Source organism: Bufo bufo, chromosome 4 (genome assembly GCF_905171765.1).
Source record: "Bufo bufo chromosome 4, aBufBuf1.1, whole genome shotgun sequence".
Classification (NCBI taxonomy): domain Eukaryota; kingdom Metazoa; phylum Chordata; class Amphibia; order Anura; family Bufonidae; genus Bufo; species Bufo bufo.
In genome coordinates, this window is record NC_053392.1 from 214,300,281 (window position 1) to 214,310,833 (window position 10,553).

The following is a 10,553-nucleotide window of genomic DNA, read 5'->3' on the forward strand; positions in this document are numbered from 1 at the left end:
CTGTTAACCCTTGCTTTGTTACTGGAAATTTTTTTATTAACATGGAAAATCTGCCCAAAAAAATAAATTCTTAAATTTCATCTCTAAAAGGGTTAACAAAGTTTGTAAAATCAGTTTTGAATACCTTGAGGGGTGTAGTTTCTAAAATGTGGGCATTTTTGGGTGGTTTCTATTATGTAAGCCTCACAAAGTGACTTCAGACCTAAACTGGTCCGTAAAAATTTGGTTTTGAAATTTTTTTTATTTTTTTTTAGATTTGCTTCTAAACTTCGAAGCCTTCTAACGTCCCAAAAAAAGAAATTGGCATTTACAAAATTATCCACACATGAAGTAGACATATGGAAAATGAAAATAAATAACTATTTTAGGAGGTATCACTTTCTGTTTTAACCACCTCAGGACCGCCGTACGCAGGATTGCGTCTTTGCGGCGGTCCTGTTGTTCTGGGTGGACGCGCCGGTGCGTCCTCTCGCGAGACGCGAGATTTCCTGTGAACGCGCGCACACAGGCGCGCGCGTTCACAGGATCGGAAGGTAAGCGAGTGGATCTCCAGCCTGCCAGCGGCGATCGTTCGCTGGCAGGCTGGAGATGTGATTTTTTTAACCCCTAACAGGTATATTAGACGCTGTTTTGATAACAGCGTCTAATATACCTGCTACCTGGTCCTCTGGTGGTCCCCTTTGTTTGGATCGACCACCAGAGGACACAGGCAGCTCAGTAATATGTTGCACCAAGCACCACTACACTACACCCCCCCCCCGTCACTTATTAACCCCTTATTAGCCCTTGATCACCCCTGATCACCCCATATAGACTCCCTGATCACCCCCCTGTCATTGATTACCCCCCTGTCATTGATCACCCCCCTGTAAAGCTCCATTCAGATGTCCGCATGATTTTTACGGATCCACTGATAGACTGATCGGATCCGTAAAAATCATACGGACGTCTGAATGCAGCCTTACAGGGGAGTGATAAATGACGGAGGTGATCACCCCATATAGACTCCCTGATCACCCCCCTGTCATTGATCACCCCCCTGTAAAGCTCCATTCAGATGTCCGCATGATTTTTACGGATAGACTGATCGGATCCGTAAAAATCATACGGACGTCTGAATGCAGCCTTACAGGGGAGTGATCAATGACTGTGGTGATCACCCCATATAGACTCCCTGATCACCCCCCTGTCATTGATTACACCCCTGTCATTGATCAACCCCCTGTAAAGCTCCATTCAGATGTCCACATGATTTTTACGGATCCACTGATAGACTGATCGGATCCGTAAAAATCATACGGACGTCTGAATGGAGCCTTACAGGGGAGTGATCAATGACTGTGGTGATCACCCCATATAGACTCCCTGATCACCCCCCTGTCATTGATTACCCCCCTGTCATTGATCACCCCCCTGTAAAGCTCCATTCAGATGTCCGCATGATTTTTACGGATCCACTGATAGACTGATCGGATCCGTAAAAATCATACGGACGTCTGAATGCAGCCTTACAGGGGAGTGATCAATGACTGTGGTGATCACCCCATATAGACTCCCTGATCACCCCCCTGTCATTGATTACCCCTCTGTCATTGATCACCCCCCTGTAAAGCTCCATTCAGATGTCCGCATGATTTTTACGGATCCACTGATAGACTGATCGGATCCGTAAAAATCATACGGACGTCTGAATGCAGCCTTACAGGGGAGTGATCAATGACTGTGGTGATCACCCCATATAGACTCCCTGATCACCCCCCTGTCATTGATTACCCCTCTGTCATTGATCACCCCCCTGTAAAGCTCCATTCAGATGTCCGCATGATTTTTACGGATCCACTGATAGACTGATCGGATCCGTAAAAATCATACGGACGTCTGAATGCAGCCTTACAGGGGGGTGATCAATGACAGTTGGGTGATCACCCCATATAGACTCCCTGATCACCCCCCTGTCATTGATCACCCCCCCTGTCATTGATCACCCCCCTGTCATTGATCCCCCCCCCCCCCCCCTCTGTAAGGCTGCATTCAGTCTTTTTTTTGGCCCAAGTTAGCGGAATTTTTTTTTTTTTCTTACAAAGTCACATATTCCACTAACTTGTGACAAAAAATAAAATCTCACATGAACTCACCATACCCCTCACGGAATCCAAATGCGTCAAATTTTTTAGACATTTATATTCCAGACTTCTTCTCACGCTTTAGGGCCCCTAGAATGCCAGGGCAGTATAAATACCCCACATGTGACCCCATTTCGGAAAGAAGACACCCCCAGGTATTCCGTGAGGGGCATATTGAGTCCATGAAAGATTGAAATTTTTGTCCCAAGTTAGCGGAACGGGAGACTTTGTGAGAAAAAAATAAAAAATATCAATTTCCGCTAACTTGTGCCAAAAAAAAAAAATTTCTATGAACTCGCCATGCCCCTCATTGAATACCTTGGGGTGTCTTCTTTCCAAAATGGGGTCACATGTGGGGTATTTATACTGCCCTGGCATTCTAGGGGCCCCAAAGCGTGAGAAGAAGTCTGGTATCCAAATGTCTAAAAATGCCCTCCTAAAAGGAATTTGGGCCCCTTTGCGCATCTAGGCTGCAAAAAAGTGTCACACATCTGGTATCGCCGTACTCAGGAGAAGTTGGGGAATGTGTTTTGGGGTGTCATTTTACATATACCCATGCTGGGTGAGATAAATATCTTGGTCAAATGCCAACTTTGTATAAAAAAATGGAAAAAGTTGTCTTTTGCCAAGATATTTCTCTCACCCAGCATGGGTATATGTAAAAAGACACCCCAAAACACATTCCCCAACGTCTCCTGAATACGGCGATACCAGATGTGTGACACTTTTTTGCAGCCTAGGTGGGCAAAGGGGCCCACATTCCAAAGAGCACCTTTCGGATTTCACTGGTCATTTACCTACTTACCACACATTAGGGCCCCTGGAAAATGCCAGGGCAGTATAACTACCCCACAAGTGACCCCATTTTGGAAAGAAGACACCCCAAGGTATTCCGTGAGGGGCATGGCGAGTTCCTAGAATTTTTTATTTTTTGTCACAAGTTAGTGGAAAATGATTTTTTTTTTTTTTTTTTTTTTTTCATACAAAGTCTCATATTCCACTAACTTGTGACAAAAAATAAAAACTTCCATGAACTCACTATGCCCATCAGCGAATACCCTGGGGTCTCTTCTTTCCAAAATGGGGTCACTTGTGGGGTAGTTATACTGCCCTGGCATTCTAGGGGCCCAAATGTGTGGTAAGGAGTTTGAAATCAAATTCTGTAAAAAATGACGAGTGAAATCCGAAAGGTGCTCTTTGGAATATGGGCCCCTTTGCCCACCTAGGCTGCAAAAAAGTGTCACACATCTGGTATCTCCGTACTCAGGAGAATGTGGAGAATGTGTTTTGGGGTGTCATTTTACATATACCCATGCTGGGTGAGAGAAATATCTTGGCAAAAGACAACTTTTCCCATTTTTTTATACAAAGTTGGCATTTGACCAAGATATTTATCTCACCCAGCATGGGTATATGTAAAAAGACACCCCAAAACACATTCCCCAACTTCTACTGAATACGGAGATACCAGATGTGTGACACTTTTTTGCAGCCTAGGTGGGCAAAGGGGCCCACATTCCAAAGAGCACCTTTCGGATTTCACTCGTCATTTTTTACAGAATTTGATTTCAAACTCCTTACCACACATTTGGGCCCCTAGAATGCCAGGGCAGTATAACTACCCCACAAGTGACCCCATTTTGGAAAGAAGAGACCCCAAGGTATTTCGTGATGGGCATAGTGAGTTCATGGAAGTTTTTATTTTTTGTCACAAGTTAGTGGAATATGAGACTTTGTAAGAAAAAAAAAAAAAAAGAAAAAAATCATCATTTTCCGCTAACTTGTGACAAAAAATAAAAAGTTCTATGAACTCACTATGCCCATCAGCGAATACCTTAGGGTGTGTATTTTCCGAAATGGGGTCATTTGTGGGGTGTTTGTACTGTCTGGCCATTGTAGAACCTCAGGAAACATGACAGGTGCTCAGAAAGTCAGAGCTGCTTCAAAAAGCGGAAATTCACATTTTTGTACCATAGTTTGTAAACGCTATAACTTTTACCCAAACCATTTTTTTTTTACCCAAACATTTTTTTTTAATCAAAGACATGTAGAACAATAAATTTAGAGCAAAATTTATATATGGATGTCGTTTTTTTTGCAAAATTTTACAACTGAAAGTGAAAAATGTCATTTTTTTGCAAAAAAAATCGTTAAATTTCGATTAATAACAAAAAAAGTAAAAATGTCAGCAGCAATGAAATACCACCAAATGAAAGCTCTATTAGTGAGAAGAAAAGGAGGTAAAATTCATTTGGGTGGTAAGTTGCATGACCGAGCAATAAACGGTGAAAGTAGTGTAGGTCAGAAGTGTAAAAAGTGGCCTGGTCTTTCAGGGTGTTTAAGCACTGGGGGCTGAGGTGGTTAAAAGCAGAGAAATTAAAATTTTGAAAATTGTGAATTTTTCAATTTTTTTTGTAAATTTGGCATATTTTTATAAATAAAAATGAAATATTTTGACTCAAATTTACCACTGTCATGAAGTACAATATGTGATGAGAAAACAATCTCAGAATGGCTTGGATAAGTAAAAGCGTTTTAAAGTTATCACCACATAAAGTGAAAATGTCAGATATGCAAAAAATGGCCTGGTCCTTAAGGTGAAAAATGGCAGGGTCCTGAAGGGGTTAAATTAAATTATTATATTAATAAATATTAAAATAAGTGGAGTCCTCCTGGTATAGCATGATAATAAGAACTACTGTATCATGTACTAAAACAAGTGAAACAATGAATCATTGAATATTTATTTCCATTTATCACCATTATTTGTTCTATTTTACTTGTGATAACATTTTTATGTAAAGTGGTTTAGAAATGCCAGCAGCTACAGCAGTTTGTTTATATATTACCTATGAAAATGACTAGGTGAAGCTTGCACCCAAGTTCAGCCCAATAATATGATAGCAAGTATGTGCCCACTGCATAGTAAGGGATCTGTTGTATTCTATATCAATAATGTGAATAAAGGTGTCTTCATAATTGATCTTTAATCACTCAAGTAAAAGGATTTTCATTGTCGTCTGATACATCAAAAGAAACTTAATCTTAAACTGACCACAATTCCCCCAACAATAGACTACATGTATAGGCAGTAAGGACTTGAGACCTCAAGAATAATAAAATCCCTAGATGTAAAACCAAGAGGTCAGGTAGTTACTTAGAGCGCCGTAACGACCCTAAAAATGAAGTGGTAAATCCAATTAAATATTTCTTGCTGGCGGTAATGCTTAGTCTTTAGTATTTGCTGCTTCATAGGCTACTAAAATATGCAAACATATAGTCACGTCCGAAAGGAAATGTGTACTTTTTTTTTCTTGCTAATCTCATAATTGTGCGAAGCTAGCACTTTAAGGCTGAATAGCAGAATTGGAAACATGGTACAAAATATTAGAATTCAAATGAACCAATAAATATATATTAATATATATCAGCAGGACTCTTGAGTATTCCATTAAAGTCGAAAACTAGAAAGGATTTAGATTAATTTGGTAAGAAGGCAGGTCAGAGCATTTACAACAGTGGTATAGAAATGTATAGAGATGCAAAAATTTTTCGAGAGAGCTGAATTTGTACAAAATGCTGACTCTGACTGTCACAGCCGTGCTTTGGCTAAATCCACTGGAAAGATAGGAGGTTTTTCTAATTTGCTTTCCCTCTATTTTAATAATAGCTGTGCATAAGTAATTTATAAAAGGCCAACCAGGCAGTGGGCAACAGAAAATTAAACTCATTTTTATCTGAAAGCAGGTGGATTTCTATATATCATTAACATGCATAGAATTTCCACAATGTTATTTCTCATACTGATGGAATGTAACCAAATAATATGAGTTTTTTGCTTATGCACGAGTGAAATTTTTAGATAAAAGTGCTAGCCCCAATGGCAATTTTCTGCAAAACGAAAACTAATTCTCTGAATCTTCTTATTGCGGGAAGACTCATTTGGATTGCATTGGAGACTGACATAAGTGACTTTAGGATTTTACTAACCGATTAGATGAGATGGGAAGCCTCCTGTAATATCATTAGTGAATGGAACAGCCCAAGTAGAATCTGAGCCGTTTATTAAGGCAGTCAGGTCTCGCAAAAGGTTTTCATCTTAGGTTTTCGTCTTTTTTTTTTTTTTTTTACCCTTCCCCATTTAAGATTTTTAACACAACGTTATAGTTTAGATTATATGAACAGACTAATATACAGGTTTGCAGTGAGGCCCATATTATTAAATGTATCCAATATATTCCATAGGTATCAAATATTAAAAATTGATAACAAAAAAGCTTATATATCTACATGTGTATTATGCCTTCATTCATGTTCGTAACTGGTGTGCCTAGGGCCACTTTTCATATAGGGGCATTTTAGCATTTGTAGTAAGGATAAAATACATAGATCTCCCATTGTTATGCTGAATCATACTTAGATGACCATAGTATCCTATGGGTATCAAGTTCAGTTCCTGTAGAACCACAGAAAGTCCAGATATTGAGACCATAATACAAACTCTGAAATTATTCTGAAAAACTATTATCTTATTATGACCGATCAAAAATAGGCTGGATTCACACATGCAGTTTTTTTTATGAAGTTTAAGTAAAACATAGATGTGGATACAAAAGAGAGGAGGTTTCTAAGGCTAGATTTACATGTATTTATTTTTTGGGTGGCAATTTTAGATTCAGTACTTAGGAGGGTATCCAAAAGAGAGAAGCATCAGTCTTTTACAATTTTCCTTCTGTTTGGATCCAATCCTGGCTTCAACTCAAAAAGCTGCATCAGAAACTGCCACAAACTCCTGGCTTATGCTACAAAGAAACGCCAAATAAGTCCTTAACATTTTCTGGTGCAGATTTTATTACAACAGATTTTTTTGGGTGAGAAGTTATCCCAACCCCCACCCTCAGAGCAGCTTGTATTTTGCCAAAAAATCCACTGGATCAAAAAGAATGACTCTCCATTCTGGTTTATAGATTGCGGCTCCGAGTAGGGTACTCCCATATATGATAACCCAATGCCCTAATAGCATGATGTTCACGAGACAACTCCTTTAACTATCTTAATTTTTGTTTAAGGGAGCCTCTAGGATTTTCACATTAATGGTCTATCCACAGGAATGCAGTAAAGATAGAAGGCCACAGCAGCATGTCCAGCAATTTCTTCTTTATTGTCGAAAACTTCACAGCATAGCGTAAAAACAATGGCAATGTTTCGGCTAAATGTAGCCTTTGTCAAGCATATGTTACAACTGAAAAACCAGCATATAAATCTAAAAAACTAGTAACTCCCACAATCGTAATGATCCAATCGACAGTTGTATCGAGTGACACACCTACATAACATCTAATCACAATAATGCTGTATCACACTAACCAGCTGATTCAAATCGGTATAAACCAATACAACACATTTACCTGTATGGAGTGATCGAGGGTTGACATCGGCATGGTGTCTGGCGTCCCAATGTTGAAGGTGCGCATGTCCGTGAGCGTCATCAGACAATGGCCGGCTCACGTCATTCAGCCGCGACCACTTGTGGCGTAACCAAATGACGCGTAGCAAAGGAGGCAGTGTGGCTACCAATAGAGTGCGTCCGCAACGCCGACGTCACCAAACGGCGTGCAGGACATGTGTTTGGAAAAACAACCAATACACAACCACATAGCCGGGATATACTATATCACGTCATGTTACTATAATAGAATTCCGCCATGCCGATGTATAGCAGTGATCCTCCAACTAGCGATCTCAATCAAATTGCATTGGAATGAATATAGATATAAAGCAAAATGTATTGTAATATTTGTGAAAAGTCATCATGTTATAAAACATCATATTTAGATATGTGACTATATAGGTGTGTAACAACTATCGTGCCATTACTTAGAGTGGTCTGTTCGAGTTATTATGGGGAACATAAAAACAATGTTACATAACAGATGAGAGTCTAGCTGATTCCTGCCACATTATACTCAAGATTGAGTCCAAATGGCTGTAGGGATCTCAGCGTATAAATCCATTTGAGTTCTTTTTTTCTCAGTATTGCGTCCTTATCTCCCCCTCTGCGTAGGAAACCAACACTGTCTATCACCCTGAAGCGTAGTTAGTTCACAGAGTGTCCTGCCTCAACAAAATGTTTCGCAATAGGCTTATCCATGTTTTTCTTGCGAATAGTGCTCTTCTGTTTATTAATACGTTCACAGACTTCCATAGTAGTCTCACCTACATAGGTGAGACTGCAGGGACACTGGATGGCATATATCACGTCACGTGATCTACAAGTATAATAGCCATTGATTTTGTATTTTTTACCACTATAAGGATGAAAAAAGTGGTCCCCTTTAAGGACGTTACCACAATTACAGCAAGACAAACATGGATAAGTGCCATTCTTACATGGAGCAAGCAATTTTTGTACAGTCTTGGATTGGTCACCAACATCGGTTTTTACCAATCTATCTCGTAGGCTAGGGTTCCTCCTGTATGCCATCATCGGCGGGGACTTAAATTCTTCTATCTCTGGTAACCCCCTTTGGAGTATGTGCCATTCCTTTCTAAGGACATGGGCAATATCACCACTGTCCCGGCCGAAGATGGAGACAAAAGGAACCCTAGCCACGGATCTGGCTTTTGTAGATTTCTGAAGTGCAGAGTCTCTGTCAACCAACTTAACTTTATGTTTTGTCCTATCAAGTAAGGGGTAGCCACGTTCAACAAAACGTTTACACATGGCATCAACCCTCTGTGTGCATATATGTTCATCAGAAACAATTCTTCTGACCCTTAATAGTTGACTCCAGGGAATGGAGTCAAGCATTTTATGTGGGTAATAGCTATCATGCATAAGAAGGGTATTTCTATCAGTGGGTTTCTGATAGAGGTCCGTAGCTAAATAACCCTCCATCACATAGACCCGTACATCAAGGAACTGCAATTCACTAGTTGAAGATGTAACTGTGAATTGTAATCCTGGTACACCCGCATTTAAATGTGAGTGGAACTCATCCAACTCATCCGTTGTACCAGTCCAGATCATGAAGATGTCGTCGATGTAGCACCACCAACATAGGACCCTCCCAAAAAAAGGGGAATGATATACCAGCCTGTCCTCCAATTGGAGTTTATACACCTCCAGGAATCTCTATATATACAAACTGAAAAGGCAAACTGAAAAGACACGCTAGTCTTTTCAGTTTGTATATATAGAGATTCCTGGAGGTGTATAAACTCCAATTTAAATGTGCCTGTTTTCCATCTACAGGTCACATTTAGGTGCACCTGTGAAGCCTGGGCTATATCAGCCAGTCTTGAGTGGGACTCGCAGACTCCTCCCTCCTCCCACTGCAAGCATGGTTTTATGCTGGAGATAACTGGTGAGTTGTTTGTGAGTCGGCCTCATCAGGGGCGTAACTAGAAGTGACTGGGCCCCACAGCAAATATTTGTAAGGGCCCCCCCCCCCCAGCGCGCTTCACACCTTCCTCCTCCTGTGTAAACCCCACTCCTTTGGCACAGTGTAGCGGTATACTGTATATTGTGTGGCACAGTGGATGCTATATGTGCATAATAAACATATTTCACATGAACACTTACAGTTACTTGGCTTGGCCCTTGGGGATCTCGGACGCCACTTCCACACTTTGGCCGGGGGCCCGGCGGAGCTGATGTTGTGCTTTATCCTAATGAGAAAGATTTCATAATAAGGATTTGGAGAAGGGGCAGTGGGGTCGCAGAGCAGGGAGAGGCTGGTGCTGCTACTAGGGGGTCATACCATGGGGGAGTAATAAAGCCCACCATAATGCCCCCCCCCCCAGTAGTAATAATTCTCCTTATAATGTGACAGTGCAAAAATACCCCCTTGTAATGCCCCCAGTTGAGCTAATGTCCCCATAGTGCCCCCATAATAAAATACCCCTATATAGTGCCCCCAGTAAATGCCTCCATAGTGCTCCTCTCCCCCCTTCCTGCTAGTGCCCCCCATAATGTACCAGTATAAAATGCCCCATATATAGTGCCCCAGTAGATGCCCCTCAGTGTCCGGCCTCTGATAGGCTGCCGGCCTAGTGTCCCCCATAATGCCCCCCCATCATGTGCCAGTATCAAGTGCCTCTCTCCTCCCCCCCCCCCACATGTCCCAGTATCATAGTGCCACCTCCCCCCCCACAAAAAAAAGTGCCAGTATCAAGTGCCTCTCCCCCCCCATGTGCCAGTATCAGGTGCCAACCCCCCCTCCCCCCCAGGTGCCAGTATCAGGTGCCAACCCCTCTCCCCCCCATGTGCCAGTATCAGATGCCTTTCCCCCCCCCCCATGTGCCAGTATCAGGTGCCAACCCCCCCTGACCCCCCAGGTGCCAGTATCAGGTGCCTCCCCCCATGTGCCAGCATCAGGTGCATCCCCCCCATGTGCCAGTATCAGGTGCCAACCCCCCCTCCCCCCC